The sequence below is a fragment of the Leuciscus leuciscus genome (assembly GCF_965113295.1).
Source record: "Leuciscus leuciscus genome assembly, chromosome: 19".
Taxonomy (NCBI): domain Eukaryota; kingdom Metazoa; phylum Chordata; class Actinopteri; order Cypriniformes; family Leuciscidae; genus Leuciscus; species Leuciscus leuciscus.
The window spans coordinates 37,262,171-37,280,575 of record NC_138743.1 but is presented as its reverse complement, the minus strand read 5'-3'; the positions used below and the strand labels follow the sequence as shown (position 1 = coordinate 37,280,575).

General features: G+C 41.5%; 3 long non-coding RNA genes across 4 annotated transcripts in view; 1 reads left to right on the top strand and 2 right to left on the bottom strand.

The window, feature by feature from the left end:
- LOC309482593 overlaps positions 1–18,405 on the top strand; it is a 141,527-nt gene that overhangs the window by 56,057 nt on the left and 67,065 nt on the right. The window lies entirely within an intron of this gene.
- Positions 2,654–4,071, bottom strand: LOC309482446. Its single transcript, XR_014200286.1, has 3 exons — positions 3,842–4,071; positions 3,342–3,477; positions 2,654–3,262 (listed from the first exon to the last, which is right to left on the bottom strand). It is a non-coding gene; the product is annotated as an uncharacterized lncRNA (long non-coding RNA).
- LOC309482567 lies at positions 7,412–18,403 on the bottom strand. 2 transcript variants are annotated; one of them, XR_014200300.1, is made up of 4 exons: positions 18,367–18,403; positions 13,228–16,512; positions 11,643–12,257; positions 7,412–11,422 (listed from the first exon to the last, which is right to left on the bottom strand). It is a non-coding gene; the product is annotated as an uncharacterized lncRNA (long non-coding RNA). The 2 variants fall into 2 exon arrangements; XR_014200299.1 differs by having other exon boundaries at positions 11,643–16,512.

The following is an 18,405-nucleotide window of genomic DNA, read 5'->3' as shown; positions in this document are numbered from 1 at the left end:
TTATGCATCATCTTTCATGTCAAATTCTTGCATTTGATCAATAAATTCAGTTATAAAAATAAAACAGGGCTTTTACCAATCAAATTAAATAATTTACACTGCAAAATTACAACTGCAATAAATAGCCTAATGTTATGAGATTAATGTTGGAATAAATGTTGGAATATACAAGAAAGAAAATACTTTTAAACATGAAACCAAACCACCAATATGTTGCGGCAAGTGACCGTTTATTGTTGACAATAAACAATACTTGTTTATTGAACTATAAAATGAATGTAACATTTGCAATCGAGATAATATTCAGCAAAACAGTTTCATTGGTCGTGTGTCAATCGCTCTTTACACAGAATGTAACTAATAAAATAAGAACCACTCTCGCGTTTCAAAACTTCCCTAGTTCTTTATTATCACTGAAGTTTGAAGCTACTCGCCAGGTCGGGAAAGTTCAATTCTCTTTCACTTTTCCCAGACAAGCAGACAATGTCGAGTCCTGAAATGCAAAGTTGAACCAAATAAAAATGCTTCCTTTCATAATTTTGGTAACAAATAATTTTCGACTATTTGTAAAGTTTTATTAAAGGGGTGGCTGATTATGATTTGACTTTTCTAACTTTAGTTAGTGTGTAATGTTGCTGTTTGATCATAAACAACATCTGCAAAGTTCAAAGCAAAGGGAGATATTTGCTTTTAAAGAAATCGCTTTTTAAGGACTACAACAAACGGCTGGTAGAGACTACACGAGCTTCCTTCCGGGTTAGTGACATCACCAACCCTAACATTTACATGGGCCTAACATTTACATGAGTGGTTCTTTCACCCCGCCCCCTGAAAACGATTTATAGATTATCAAGACAGAATATGCTAATCAATGACTAGAAGATAACTACACATAAGCTTCATAAATTCATCAACTAACCATTCAGAAATGTCCTGTTGCTTCTACATGTTGTCACTTCTTCTTGAGTCTCTCCGTCATTTGTCTGTGAGAAAAAGGGATTTGTTGTATATGTGCAGTAGTTCAGCTGGGTGCATGTTCGCACTGGTGTGTCGGTCAGGACACCTGAGGCAGGATTCAGTTTCCAGAATTGAATGAAATTATTCAGAAATGACAGCACAGTCAGACCACATCGCATTTATTGCTCTAAAGTCACCTATAGTGGACATTTACATAGATGTGGTCTGTAAATAACAAAGATAACAATGAGTAGACAGTAATCACAATAACTTTTCACCATTTGCAAGAAACATCCATATTCTTAAAGTAACATGTACTGAAATAAACATTATTGTAGTACTTATGTAGTGCCACTAGGTGGCGCATGAAACGCGCGGAATGAAAGGTGAAAGGTCATTATATTTGCTGCGTTAGATGTGACGAACGACATGTAATTAACAATATGAATATATAATTTTATTTTGCTCAAGTGAATTGCTTTTTGTGAATATGTATTTTTTTCACGCATGTGAATTTTTTGTGTGTACATGAATTAGGTTTCATGCGTGTGAAATGTTCTACGCATGTGTTAATTATAATTGAGACTTTTCTGCTTCCATAAAACCTGTCTATGATATAACTGTGCCATAGTCATCTGCATCCTCCCCGTTACTTTATTTCCCTGATTTACAATCCTCTCAATACAAATCTTATTTTTCACATTCAGAGAATTAAACCAGCACAACAATGTAAATGATAATAGCGACTCAATAAAGGATCTGTAGAACATACACATCAATGTTTTATCCACATTAAATGACCTTAGTTTCCGCAAACTATGCAGTCTTTGCTGCCCCTCTCACACAAAGCATCAGTATTTGGGGAAAAAGTCGATTTGTTATTTAAGACAGAACCCAAACACTTGTGCTGTTCAACACTCTGAATCCCCTGCGCTGTCCCTGCGCTGAGGTGTTCAACTATAAGATCGTCCATAAAAACCTCAACCTTGCATCAACATTTCTTATTTCTGGCTCATCTCCATCCGTCACATTCAAAGCATGCAGATAGGCTTTAACCCTCTGGGGTCTAAGGTGTTTTTGGGGTCCTTGAGGTGTTCTGACATTTGTGCTTTTTTCAGTTGCTTATAAACAAATGAATGGCAAAGGTATATAATTACACTCTATTTAGCACAAACAGGGCTACCATAATATGTGAGCAACATGAATGTACATGTTTGTATTTATGAGAGAATAATGTTTATGCATGTTTATTGAAAAAACTAAAAATGAAAGTTTCTGAAATAAGGCCACAAAACACATACTAAATATGTGTCCACAAGACTTCTGAATAATGCATTTTGTCGCCTAGAGTTTTTTCTTCAAAATGATGTGAAAATCATCCTGCCTAATCATTCACATAATACAATACATTGATTTAAATTTTGCAATACACTTTCTGTTTGGAAAGGCAATATGTGAGTGGGCGTCAATAATCCAAAACCGTCATGCATATTGAGTATTTCACACCTGAGGAGACAATGGGGCCCGCATACTTAATGAGCAATTCATTCAGGTGTCACTGAGCCACAAGCCTATATATATATATATATATATATATATATATATATATATATATATATATATATATATACATATACATATACATATATATTCTACCAAATTGGTTCACAGTTGGAAGTATCTGAAATAATTTTTTTTTTTTTTTTTTACAAATTGTGCTTGCAAATTGTATAATATCCAAGGAAAACATGTCTAGTAATTGTGCAGTTAATTCTCATACTGTATTTTCAGTTTTGGAATATGTATCCTCTCCCCAAATTTGTCACTAATAAAACACAATAAAAATTATTTAAAGAAAAGGCTTATATTTATATTTATATTTTTTTATTAAAAAGGTTACAATTACAACAACAATTCAAGTGTAATCTTTCTTTGTAAAAACTAAAGTATACATTTTATATACCATTTCTGGGGATTCATCAGAAGAATTCATAATCATTTGTTCTCCATTTCCAATATTTATTACAAGATAAAAATGTAACGAACTGGTTAAAGAAAGTTAAAAGTTTTTTTAGGCCCATCCTGGATGAACTAATGAGACACAAATAGATGCAGTTTCTTTTGTCTTTATGTAAAGTCAAATCTTTAGTTTGAAGTCAGTCATGTTGTATGTGCAGTCAATTCTTTGTGGAACCATCCTAAGGCCTAGATGATGCAGTCAGCGGAGATGTGCCGAGGACCATTTCCCCTTGGCATGATGGGGTCGTGACCTGGTGGACGAGGAGGCTGGACTGGCTGAGGAACTCTGCAAAACACAAACATGCTGTATGAAACGGTGCATTAGTACACTCGTAAAGCCTGTTGTGCTATGTGACATCACTCACAGTCTTTACTGAGATGGGCAAACTGGAAGGCACAACGCAGCGGGCGGAGTTAGCTCGCTGAACCTTGTCATCATTTCCCCTTGGCACGATGGGGTCGTGACCTTGTGGACGAGGAGGCTGGACTGGCTGAGGAACTCTGCAAAACACAAACATGCTGTATGAAACGGTGCATTTGTACACTTGTAAAGGAGATGTGATCACTGATGTGGTGGAGCTTTCTCTCAACAAACAGAACAAGAAGTCTTGACACTGATGTTTATGTCAGGACTCGAAAGACAGAAGGAAACGAAAGGCAAAACGTTCGGTGTATCCAGAAAGAGCAACATACTTGTTTGTCATCTGATTTTCGAACTCCTTCATGGACAATGCCATGGGATCCCATTAACTTTTAAGCAGTTAATGTCAAATCATATTTATAACCGAAAGTAATAACAAAAAGAATAGAACATAGAAAATGACAGATGGCAGAAATAACATGAACCAAAGTAATAATGACTCACTGTCATCTAAACTGTAGAGATCTGGCACAGGCGGCAGCTCTTGATCCTGGAGGGACCTGGAACACACCGAGACTCCAGATCTTCTAGACCTGGCCTGGCACACACACCAACTCAGGTTCTGCAGGATCTGCGTCCAACGTTTGCTTGATCCTGGAGGGACCTGTAACACACAGAGACTCCAGATCTTCTAGACCTGGCCTGGCACACACACCAACTCAGGTTCTGCAGGATCTGCGTCCGGCATTTGCTTGATCCTGGAGGGACCTGTAACACACAGAGACTCCAGATCTTCTAGACCTGGCCTGGCACACACACCAACTCAGGTTCTGCAGGATCTGCGTCCAACGTTTGCTTGATCCTGGAGGGACCTGTAACACACAGAGACTCCAGATCTTCTAGACCTGGCCTGGCACACACACCAACTCAGGTTCTGCAGGATCTGCGTCCGGCGTTTGCTTGATCCTGGAGGGACCTGTAACACACAGAGACTCCAGATCTTCTAGACCTGGCCTGGCACACACACCAACTCAGGTTCAGCAGGATCTGCGTCCGGCATTTGCTTGATCCTGGAGGGACCTGTAACACACAGAGACTCCAGATCTTCTAGACCTGGCCTGGCACACACACCAACTCAGGTTCTGCAGGATCTGCGTCCAACGTTTGCTTGATCCTGGAGGGACCTGTAACACACAGAGACTCCAGATCTTCTAGACCTGGCCTGGCACACACACCAACTCAGGTTCTGCAGGATCTGCGTCCGGCGTTTGCTTGATCCTGGAGGGACCTGTAACACACAGAGACTCCAGATCTTCTAGACCTGGCCTGGCACACACACCAACTCAGGTTCTGCAGGATCTGCGTCCAACGTTTGCTTGATCCTGGAGGGACCTGTAAAACACAGAGATTCCAGATCTTCTAGACCTGGCCTGGCACACACACCAACTCAGGTTCTGCAGGATCTGCGTCCGGCGTTTGCTTGATCCTGGAGGGACCTGTAACACACAGAGACTCCAGATCTTCTAGACCTGGCCTGGCACACACACCAACTCAGGTTCTGCAGGATCTGCGTCCGGCGTTTGCTTGATCCTGGAGGGACCTAGAACACACAGAGACTCCAGATCTTCTAGACCTGGCCTGGCACACACACCAACTCAGGTTCTGCAGGATCTGCGTCCAACGTTTGCTTGATCCTGGAGGGACCTGTAACACACAGAGACTCCAGATCTTCTAGACCTGGCCTGGCACACACACCAACTCAGGTTCTGCAGGATCTGCGTCCGGCGTTTGCTTGATCCTGGAGGGACCTGTAACACACAGAGACTCCAGATCTTCTAGACCTGGCCTGGCCTGGCACACACACCAACTCAGGTTCTGCAGGATCTGCGTCCGGCGTTTGCTTGATCCTGGAGGGACCTGTAACACACAGAGACTCCAGATCTTCTAGACCTGGCCTGGCACACACACCAACTCAGGTTCTGCAGGATCTGCGTCCAACGTTTGCTTGATCCTGGAGGGACCTGTAACACACAGAGACTCCAGATCTTCTAGACCTGGCCTGGCACACACACCAACTCAGGTTCTGCAGGATCTGCGTCCGGCGTTTGCTTGATCCTGGAGGGACCTGTAACACACAGAGACTCCAGATCTTCTAGACCTGGCCTGGCACACACACCAACTCAGGTTCTGCAGGATCTGCGTCCAACGTTTGCTTGATCCTGGAGGGACCTGTAACACACAGAGACTCCAGATCTTCTAGACCTGGCCTGGCACACACACCAACTCAGGTTCTGCAGGATCTGCGTCCGGCGTTTGCTTGATCCTGGAGGGACCTGTAACACACAGAGACTCCAGATCTTCTAGACCTGGCCTGGCACACACACCAACTCAGGTTCTGCAGGATCGGCGTCCGGCATTTGCTTGATCCTGGAGGGACCTGTAACACACAGAGACTCCAGATCTTCTAGACCTGGCCTGGCACACACACCAACTCAGGTTCTGCAGGATCTGCGTCCAACGTTTGCTTGATCCTGGAGGGACCTGTAACACACAGAGACTCCAGATCTTCTAGACCTGGCCTGGCACACACACCAACTCAGGTTCTGCAGGATCTGCGTCCGGCGTTTGCTTGATCCTGGAGGGACCTGTAACACACAGAGACTCCAGATCTTCTAGACCTGGCCTGGCACACACACCAACTCAGGTTCTGCAGGATCTGCGTCCAACGTTTGCTTGATCCTGGAGGGACCTGTAACACACAGAGACTCCAGATCTTCTAGACCTGGCCTGGCACACACACCAACTCAGGTTCTGGAGGATCTGCGTCCGGCGTTTGCTTGATCCTGGAGGGACCTGTAACACACAGAGACTCCAGATCTTCTAGACCTGGCCTGGCACACACACCAACTCAGGTTCTGCAGGATCTGCGTCCGGCATTTGCTTGATCCTGGAGGGACCTGTAACACACAGAGACTCCAGATCTTCTAGACCTGGCCTGGCACACACACCAACTCAGGTTCTGCAGGATCTGCGTCCAACGTTTGCTTGATCCTGGAGGGACCTGTAACACACAGAGACTCCAGATCTTCTAGACCTGGCCTGGCACACACACCAACTCAGGTTCTGCAGGATCTGCGTCCGGCATTTGCTTGATCCTGGAGGGACCTGTAACACACAGAGACTCCAGATCTTCTAGACCTGGCCTGGCACACACACCAACTCAGGTTCTGCAGGATCTGCGTCCAACGTTTGCTTGATCCTGGAGGGACCTGTAACACACAGAGACTCCAGATCTTCTAGACCTGGCCTGGCCTGGCACACACACCAACTCAGGTTCTGCAGGATCTGCGTCCGGCGTTTGCTTGATCCTGGAGGGACCTGTAACACACAGAGACTCCAGATCTTCTAGACCTGGCCTGGCACACACACCAACTCAGGTTCTGCAGGATCTGCGTCCAACGTTTGCTTGATCCTGGAGGGACCTGTAACACACAGAGACTCCAGATCTTCTAGACCTGGCCTGGCACACACACCAACTCAGGTTCTGCAGGATCTGCGTCCGGCGTTTGCTTGATCCTGGAGGGACCTGTAACACACAGAGACTCCAGATCTTCTAGACCTGGCCTGGCACACACACCAACTCAGGTTCTGCAGGATCTGCGTCCAACGTTTGCTTGATCCTGGAGGGACCTGTAACACACAGAGACTCCAGATCTTCTAGACCTGGCCTGGCACACACACCAACTCAGGTTCTGCAGGATCTGCGTCCGGCGTTTGCTTGATCCTGGAGGGACCTGTAACACACAGAGACTCCAGATCTTCTAGACCTGGCCTGGCACACACACCAACTCAGGTTCTGCAGGATCTGCGTCCAACGTTTGCTTGATCCTGGAGGGACCTGTAACACACAGAGACTCCAGATCTTCTAGACCTGGCCTGGCACACACACCAACTCAGGTTCTGCAGGATCTACGTCCGGCGTTTGCTTGATCCTGGAGGGACCTGTAACACACAGAGACTCCAGATCTTCTAGACCTGGCCTGGCACACACACCAACTCAGGTTCTGTAGGATCTGCGTCCAACGTTTGCGTGATCCTGGAGGGACCTGTAACACACAGAGACTCCAGATCTTCTAGACCTGGCCTGGCACACACACCAACTCAGGTTCTGCAGGATCTGCGTCCGGCGTTTGCTTGATCCTGGAGGGACCTGGAACACACAGACTCCCGCGGGCCGGGTCGGGCTGATATTTCCCACCACTATCCTCCTACTATCCTCACTATCCATTACTTTATTAGCCTAATTGACCCTTCGCTAAGCCACGCCCGTAAACCGCAACAGGCCAATCATGGCTTAGCAACTGTAACTAGGTGTGGGAGTTCTGGCAAGCTTTCAAGCGAGGGAAACATGCCGAAGCGTTGTGCGTTTGGATTATGCAAATCTGATACCTGGTATCCTAAAAGTTTGGACGGGGGGTGGAATTTTTTCCCTTCCTGAAATGTAAAACCCAAGGGGAGAAATGCCGGGCGTGGATCAAGCAGTGTGGGAGGCCCCATTCACAACTAAATGTCGACAGGATTAACAAAAACACCTACGTTTGCTCCACGACGTGCGAGCAGTAGCCTGGCGCGCTAAAAATATAAGCGGGAGAATCCAATGTCCTAATTGTTGGTCCTAAGAATTAGTCAATTACAGGCCGATCTCAAATCTATCTTTTCTGTCAAAGATACTAGAAAATGCGGTATCCTCACAACTATGTTCGTTTTTAAAAAGAAATGGTATCTGTGAGGATTTTCAGTCAGGATTTAGACCATACCATAGTACTGAGACCGCTCTCATTAGAGTTACAAATGATTTGCTCTTATCATCCGATCGTGGTTGTATCTCGCTATTAGTGTTACTCGATCTTAGTGCTGCATTTCATACTATTGGCCACAACATTCTTTTAAATAGACTCGAAAATGATGTTGGCATTAGTGGAATTGCATTAGCATGGTTTAAATCCTACTTATCTGACCGTTATCAGTTTGTAACAGTAAAAGAAGAGATGTCTTATTGATCACAAGTTCAGTATGGTGTACCACAAGGCTCAGTACTAGGACCGTTGCTGTTCACTCTGTACATGCTACCCTTGGGAGATATCATTCGGAAGCATGGAATTAGTTTTCACTGTTATGCTGATTATACTCAGCTCTATATTTCTTCACGCCCTGACGAAACTTACCAATTCACAAAATTAACGGAATGCATAGCTGATATAAAAAACTGGATGACTAGTAATTTCCTACTACTAAATAAAAAATAAAATAAAATTTGAGATCGCAATAGACGTGAAGGACTATAATGCGTTAAGAGCTCGCTCAAGTAATGCGGAGCTTAATCATTTAGTGCTTTGTAAGTAATCAGCAATATTTTAAAATTGATATGATGTTTAATAGGGAGCCAATGCAGTGTTGACACAACAAGGCTAATATGGTCATACTTCCTGGTTCTGGTAAGAACTCTAGCTGCTGTGTTTTGGACCAGCTGTAGTTTGTTTATTAAGCGTGCAGGGCAACCACCCATAATAGCATTACAATAATCTAGCCTTAATGTCATGAACGCATGAACTAATTGTTCCGCATTTGTCAATGAGAGCATATGACGTAATTTAGATAATATTTCTGATTATGGCATAGCTTTCTCCCCACCCAGTTAACCCTTCGCTAAGCCCCGCCCTCCTTAGGTACTGTTGCTACGCCTGACAAGCTTTCGCCCCTGGCACGTCTATTACTGTATGTATGCACCGGTGTCAGACATTCCCAAGGAGATAATTCGTAATTTTTGGCAGTGAAACAGGTGAAATATCTGAGAGAGCAAGACAAAAGGGACTGGAGTATGCATTTGAGGGATATATCCACGACATAATATGCAACCGATTAGAGAATAATTTAATCAAAATGTGTTATGTGTATGCCAAAGAGATGTGTTTTTAGTCTAGCTTTGAACTGACAAAGTGTGTCTGCTTCCCGGACAATGTTAGGAAGACTGTTCCAAAGTTTTGGTGCTAAATAGGAAAAGGATCTACCGCCAGCAGTCGATTTTGATATTCTAGGTATTATCAACTGGACGGTATTTTGAGATCGCAATAGACGTGAAGGACTATAATGTGTTAAGAGCTCGCTCAAGTACTGCGGAGCTTAATCATTTAGTGCTTTGTAAGTAATCAGCAATATTTTAAAATTGATATGATGTTTAATAGGGAGGCCAATGCAGTGTTGACAGAACAAGGCTAATATGGTCATACTTCCTGGTTCTGGTGAGAACTTGAGCAGCTGCGTTTTGGACCAGCTGTAGTTTGTTTATTAAGCGTGCAGGGCAACCACCCATAATAGCATTACAATAATCTAGCCTTAATGTCATGAACGCATGAACTAATTGTTCCGCATTTGTCAATGAGAGCATATGACGTAATTTAGATATAATTTAAAGATGGAAAAATGCGGTTTTACAGATACTAGACACGTGACTTTCAAATGAAAGATTGGTATCAAAAAGCACACCCAGGTTCCTAACCAATGATGAAGACTTGACAGAGCAGCCATCAAGTGTTAGACAGTATTCTAGGTTATTAAGTGATGACGTTTTTTGTCCAATAATTAGAATCTCAGTTTTTTTATTTTATTTAGTAGTAGGAAATTACTAGTCATCCAGTTTTTTTATATCAGCTATGCATTCCATTAATTTTGTGAATTGTAAGTTTCGTCAGGGCGTGAAGAAATATAGAGCTGAGTATAATCAGCATCACAGTGAAAACGAATTCCATGCTTTCTAATGATATCTCCCAAGAGTAGCATGTACAGAGTGAACAGCAACGGTCCTAGTACTGAGCCTTGTGGTACACCATACTGAACTTGTGATCGTTAAGACATCTCTTCATTTACTGCTACAATCTGATAACGGTCAGATAAGTAGGATTTAAACCATGCTAATGCAATTCCACTAATGCCAACATCATTTTTGAGTCTATTTAAAAGAATGTTGTGGCCAATAGTATGAAATGCAGCACTAAGATCGAGTAACACTACTAGCGAGATACAACCACGATCAGATGATAAGAGCAAATCATTTGTAACTCTAATGAGAGCAGTCTCAGTACTATGGTATGGTCTAAATCCTGACTGAAAATCCTCGCAGATACCATTTCTTTGTAAAAAGGAACATAGTTGTGAGGATACCGCCTTTTCTAGTATGTCCAATAATTAGAATCTCAGTTTTTTTAGAATTTAGTAGTAGGAAATTACTAGTCATCCAGTTTTTTATATCAGCTATGCATTCCGTTAATTTTGTGAATTGGTAAATTTCGTCAGGGCGTGAAGAAATATAGAGCTGAGTATAATCAGCATCACAGTGAAAACTAATTCCATGCTTTCTAATGATATCTCCCAAGGGTAGCATGTACAGAGTGAACAGCAACGGTCCTAGTACTGAGCCTTGTGGTACACCATACTGAACTTGTGATCGTTAAGACATCTCTTCATTTACTGCTACAAACTGATAACGGTCAGATAAGTAGGATTTAAACCATGCTAATGCAATTCCACTAATAGTCCAGGCGTTTTAGGAAAAAAGGGTGAACAAATTGCAACAGAATCAAACTCAACTGATTTTGTATCCTCAATATGTCCTGAGTAAGGAAAAAAAAGCCCAGAAGAATCCCATTAGGGGAAAGTTCCGAAAAAGACCCAAATATATATCCTATTCATACGCCTATTCATTATTTTTCTCACATGAATAGGGTAAAAAAAATTTACCTTTAGATATCACCATGAAAATTACTGAGTTGATTACTTATATCAAGACAAATTAAAAATGTATTACAAGTTTTTTTTAAATTGTTTGTTAACATGGACAAACGGTGCATAATCTAATTACAGATGTGCTAATTTGCATAAAAACCACAACAGATCTAAACATTGGGTACAGCCAGGAGAAAATGTCTTATTTAATCTTGTTGACATATAACAGTAAAAGACTAAATGTTAAGGTCTGAATGGAACCCATTAAGCTACCCATGAGCATTAATACATAGAGTCAGGAAGAACCTGATGGGGTGGTGTGGCGCAATGGATAAGACACATGCCTTTGGTGTGAGAGACCCGGGTTCGAATCCACTGTGAGACACCAATGTGTTCCTGAGCAAGACACTTAACCCCTAGTTGCTCCAGAGGCGTGCGACCTCTGACATATATATAGCAATTGTAAGTCGCTTTGTATAAAAGCGTCAGCTAAATGAATAAATGTAAATGTAAATGTAAATGTAACCAGCCTTTATTAATTATTACTGCAGAGATGGGGTTTGGGGCTGGGTCCGTGGGACTGTTTCTGGGGGATGAGACTGAGGGAAGAACAGGAGACAAGGGTGAGTAGAATGCAGAAGACAAAAAGGTAGGTAAAATAAAAAGTGTCTGGAGGGGAGTGAGCTGCACAAACTCAATGCAGATGGCCTGTGACGAGAATGAAGATGAGATTTTCTAGTGGTGAATTTTGTACGTAATTAGATTTTTTGATCCAGACACTTTTTATTTTACCTACCTTTTTGTCTTCTGCATTCTACTCACCCTTGTCTCCTGTTCTTCCCTCAGACTCATCCCCCAGAAACAGTCCCACGGACCCAGCCCCAAACCCCATCTCTGCAGTAATAATTAATAAAGGCTGGTTCTTCCTGACTCTATGTATTAATGCTCATGGGTAGCCTAAATGGGTTCCATTCAGACCTTAACATTTAGTCTTTTACTGTTATATGTCAACAAGATTAAATAAGACATTTTCTCCTGGCTGTACCCAATGTTTAGATCTGTTGTGGTATTTATGCAAATTAGCACATCTGTAATTAGATTATGCACCGTTTGTCCATGTTAACAAACAATAAAAAAAAAACTTGTAATACATTTTTTGTTTGTCTTGATATAAGTAATCAACTCAGGGTAAAAAATTTAACCTTTAGATATCACCATGAAAATTACTGAGTTGATTACTTATATCAAGACAAACAAAAAATGTATTACAAGTTTTTATTTTTTATTGTTTGCTAACATGGACAAACGGTGCATAATCTAATTACAGATGTGCTAATTTGCATAAATACCACAACAGATCTAAACATTGGGTACAGCCAGGAGAAAATGTCTTATTTAATCTTGTTGACATATAACAGTAAAAGACTAAATGTTAAGGTCTGAATGGAACCCATTAAGCTACCCATGAGCATTAATACATAGAGTCAGGAAGAACCAGCCTTTATTAATTATTACTGCAGAGATGGGGTTTGGGGCTGGGTCCGTGGGACTGTTTCTGGGGGATGAGACTGAGGGAAGAACAGGAGACAAGGGTGAGTAGAATGCAGAAGACAAAAAGGTAGGTAAAATAAAAAGTGTCTGGATCAAAAAATCTAATTACGTACAAAATTCACCACTAGAGAATCTCATCTTCATTCTCGTCACAGACCATCTGCATTGAGTTTGTGCAGCTCACTCCCCTCCAGACACTTTTTATTTTACCTACCTTTTTGTCTTCTGCATTCTACTCACCCTTGTCTCCTGTTCTTCCCTCAGACTCATCCGCCAGAAACAGTCCCACGGACCCAGCCCCAAACCCCATCTCTGCAGTAATAATGAATAAAGGCTGGTTCTTCCTGACTCTATGTATCAATGCTCATGGGTAGCCTAAATGGGTTCCATTCAGACCTTAACATTAAGTATTTTACTGTTAAATGTCAACAAGATTCAACAAGACATTTTCTCCTGGCTATACCCAATGTTTAGATCTGTTGTGGTTTTTATGCAAATTAGCACATCAGTAAATAGATTATGCACCGTTTGTCCATGTTAACAAACAATTAAAAAAAAACTTGTAATACATTTTTTGTTTGTCTTGATATAAGTAATCAACTCAGTAATTTTCATGGTGATATCTAAAGGTTACATTTTTAACCCTATTCATGTGAGAAAAATAATGAATAGGCGTATGAATAGGATATATATTTGGGTCTTTTTCGGAACTTTCCCCTAATGGGATTCTTCTGGGCTTTTTTTTCCTTACTCAGGACATACTGAGGATACAAAATCAGTTGAGTTTGATTCTGTTGCAATTTGTTCACCCTTTTTTCCTAAAACGCCTGGACTATTAGTGGAATTGCATTAGCATGGTTTAAATCCTACTTATCTGACCGTTATCAGTTTGTAGCAGTAAATGAAGAGATGTCTTAACGATCACAAGTTCAGTATGGTGTACCACAAGGCTCAGTACTAGGACCGTTGCTGTTCACTCTGTACATGCTACCCTTGGGAGATATCATTAGAAAGCATGGAATTAGTTTTCACTGTGATGCTGATTATACTCAGCTCTATATTTCTTCACGCCCTGACGAAACTTACCAATTCACAAAATTAACGGAATGCATAGCTGATATAAAAAACTGGATGACTAGTAATTTCCTACTACTAAATAAAAAAAAAATAGAGATTCTAATTATTGGACAAAAAACGTCATCACGTAATAACCTAGAATACTGTCTAACACTTGATGGCTGCTCAGTCAAGTCTTCATCGTTGGTTAGGAACCTGGGTGTGCTCTTTGATACCAATCTTTCATTTGAAAGTCACGTGTCTAGTATCTGTAAAACCGCATTTTTCCATCTTTAAATTATATCTAAATTACGTCATATGCTCTCATTGACAAATGCGGAACAATTAGTTCATGCGTTCATGACATTAAGGCTAGATTATTGTAATGCTATTATGGGTGGTTGCCCTGCACGCTTAATAAACAAACTACAGCTGGTCCAAAACGCAGCTGCTCAAGTTCTCACCAGAACCAGGAAGTATGACCATATTAGCCTTGTTCTGTCAACACTGCATTGGCTCCCTATTAAACATCATATCAATTTTAAAATATTGCTGATTACTTACAAAGCACTAAATGATTAAGCTCCGCAGTACTTGAGCGAGCTCTTAACGCGTTATAGTCCTTCACGTCTATTGCGATCTCAAAATACCGTCCAGTTGATAATACCTAGAATATCAAAATCGACTGCTGGCGGTAGATCCTTTTCCTATTTAGCACCAAAACTTTGGAACAGTCTTCCTAACATTGTCCGGGAAGCAGACACACTTTGTCAGTTCAAAGCTAGACTAAAAACACATCTCTTTGGCATACACATAACACATTTTGATTAAATTATTCTCTAATCGGTTGCATATTATGTCGTGGATATATCCCTCAAATGCATACTCCAGTCCCTTTTGTCTTGCTCTCTCAGATATTTCACCTGTTTCACCGCCAAAAATGACTAATTATCTCCTTGGGAATGTCTGACACCGGTGCATACATACAGTAATAGACGTGCCAGGGGCGAAAGCTTGTCAGGCGTAGCAACAGTACCTAAGGAGGGCGGAGTGATGCGAAGGGTTAACTGGGTGGGGAGAAAGCTATGCCATAATCAGAAATATTTTATATACACTACTCACAATAAGTTAGGGATATTGTTATTTACATGAGTGCTATTCCTATTTGGTCTGAATTTTAATGAAATAAGTAAAAGTATCCTTTGATATTACTAATAATGAATGAGAAGAAACACCATTTTCATTAGTGTAATATTTATCACCCCAAAAATGTAGACAATAACAAGGGTAGCCCCAAATAACAAAAATTGACAATGTCAGTAGCGGGTGTTTCCACCATTTGCCGCAATGACAGCTTGACAGCGACGTCTCTTGCTCCTCACTAGCCTCATGATGTTGTCCTGAGGCAATGCGTTCCACTCTTCCACAAGTGCTGCACGCAGTTCTGCCAGGTCACGTGGGGGTGGGGTACGATCATCCAGTCTCTGCTTCAGCTGGTCCCAAACGTGCTCTATGGGGTTCAGGTCAGGGGACATTGCTGGCCATACCATATGAGGCACTCCGACTTCCTGAGGTCGAGCTGTGACAATTCTGGCACGATGTGGTGGAGCATTATCATCCATGAACAGAAAGTTGGGGGTGTGCTGGCGGAATTGGGGGATGATGATGGGTTCTATGATGTCTCTGAGGTAAGAACGTGCAGTGACTGAGCCATCTACAATACCAATCAGTTTTGCGCTGACTGGTGATGCCTGCCCAGACTGTTACACCTCCTCCACCAAAGCTAACCCTGGGGACCATGTTGACCTCGGCGTATTGCTCACCTCGCCTTCTCCAGCAACATTGACGAGTGTCAAGTCACCTTGCACAGAAATGATGGTCGTCAGCGTTGCTGGAGAAGGCGAGGTGAGCAATACGCCGAGGTTAACATGGTCCCCAGGGTTAGCTTTGGTGGAGGAGGTGTAACAGTCTGGGCAGGCATCACCAGTCAGCGCAAAACTGATTTGGTTATTGTAGATGGCTCAGTCACTGCACGTTCTTACCTCAGAGACATCATAGAACCCATCATCATCTCCCAATTCCGCCAGCACACCCCCAACTTTCTGTTCATGGATGATAATGCTCCACCACATCATGCCAGAATTGTCACAGCTCGACTTCAGGAAGTCGGAGTGCCTCATATGGTATGGCCAGCAATGTCCCCTGACCTGAACCCCATAGAGCACGTTTTGGGACCAGTGGAAGCAGAGACTGGATGATCGTACCCCACCCCCACGTGACCTGGCAGAACTGCGTGCAGCACTTGTGGAAGAGTGGAACGCATTGCCTCAGGACAACATCATGAGGCTAGTGAGGAGCAAGAGACGTCGCTGTCAAGCTGTCATTGTGGCAAATGGTGGAAACACCCGCTAACTGACATTGTCAATTTTTGTTATTTGGGGCTACCCTTGTTATTGTCTACATTTTTGGGGTAATAAATATTACACTAATGAAAATGGTGTTTCTTCTCATTCATTATTAGTAATATCAAAGGATACTTTTACTTATTTCATTAAAATTCAGACCAAATAGGAATAGCACTCATGTAAATAACAATATCCCTAACTTATTGTGAGTAGTGTATCTTAAGCAAAGTAGGCCTAAGTAACGCATGTGTACAAAGTTGCACAAGTTAGGCTACAAAGATACAAAATGCAATACGTCACATGTCATGCGCAGCGCCTCCTCCACTCGCACGCATCACTCCGGGCCTGCTGTGCTGTATTGTGTAGCTTAAGTGCAACATGGAGCTTGAAGATATAAAGAAAAAAATTAAAACGTTTCATGAGGAAACATTAAGTTCACTGAAAAACACACGATTTAATCGCGATTCTAATGTTGGTTTTATTATTTTGCAAGTGACTGAGCCAAACTATTGTCCCTATTTTAAAAACAGAGTCTTAAAAGGTAACAACATGTAAAATAAAATAAAGAATGGCAGACATTTGGCCCAAAGTAGCAAAGATAATAACCTTTTTTTTGTTATTAAAAAATATAAACAAAGACACACATTACATATATACAACTGAAATAAACAGTGCTGTGTTTTCAGCTACAGTAAGTGCATTTAACAGTAGCATTCAAAATAAATTAAATGAACAAATATAAAAATAAAACACAACATAGACTTCACTGTATAAATGAAACATTGATTCTTATTAAAAGTTCTCAGTCAAGAGCAGTGAGTGATTTTCTCTTTGTGTTTTATTAACATTAAAAGGATAGTTTCTCCATCCCCATACAATGTCACTTCTCTGTGTTTTACGGCCCTGACGAGAACGTCAGTCTCCTCGGCTGTGAACCGCTCCTGGCGTGCGCCTGGCAAATCCGCCGTTATAATAGCAATAGGAACAAGCGCTCCTGCTCTTAAAGGGAATGTGAGATGTCGCTCTGATTGGTTTATTTCACGTTACGCCCAAACCACACCTATGAGTAAGGAAGCTAATTCAGACCAACCCATTTTAGATTTGTGTCGGGCACAAGAGTCATTTATCCTGCCGGTATAATAGCAACAGCGCCCGAGATCCGCCCACAAAGTTCGCGCTTGATACTTGCGTTTCAGATTGTTAAAATAGGGCCGAAAGATGGAGAGACTCAAGAAGAAGTGACAACATGTAGAAGCAACAGGACATTTCTGAATGGTTAGTTGATGAATTTATGAAGCTGATGTGTAGTTATCTTCTAGTCATTGATTAGCATATTCTGTCTTGATAATCTATAAATCGTGTTCAGGGGGCGGGGTTTATGTAAATTCTAGGGTTGGTGATGTCACTAACCCGGAAGGAAGCTCGTGTAGTCTCTACCAGACGTTTTTTTTGTTGTCCTTAAAAAGCGATTTCTTTAAAAGCAAATATCTGCCTTTGCTTTGAACTTTGCAGATGTTGTTTATGCTCAAACAGCAACATTACACACTAACTAAAGTTAAAATAGTGAAATCATAATCAACCACCCCTTTAAATATATTTATTTTTCACCTGGGTATATTTCGAAGAGACTCATAATGAATTTGTAATGTACTTGTAACACATATAAAGTACACTTTAATATCACTATTCAAGCATGTAATTAGTCCCTACTACTATTACCCCCTAAGTATACTTAAATTTGTTCCAATTTAGTACACTAAATACACTTAAAGTTATGCTTTACTACAATTTAATTACTACTAAAATATACTTAGTACAAAATTAGTTGTTTCAAAATAGCACACTTCAAGTTAACTAATCATTAACACACTTGAAGTATACTGATAATTAGTCCGGCTGCAGGTACTTAGCATATCATTTTTGACTAATTCTATTGATGTATATATTTTCTACCGGTGTGGAAGCCTTCAAGGCTTTCAATCACATGCAAATAACAAACTTTAGTGAATGGCAGTGTCCCGTGACTGTAACTCTACCTCTGCCTTAACATGTGATGTGAATGTTACAGAACTGCAACTGATTGAATGTGCGCAGTAACACGATACTACGACATTTCTTCAAAAGCAGATCGTGGAGACATTTTAATCGTCCACGATCAAATATTGTGATATTGCACACCCCCATGTGTCCCACTGTTATTTCTGCATACATGTGAGTATTGATTTGTATTAATGTTACCTGTCGGGTTGTTCTGTGCAGACGCATCTCCTCCTCGTC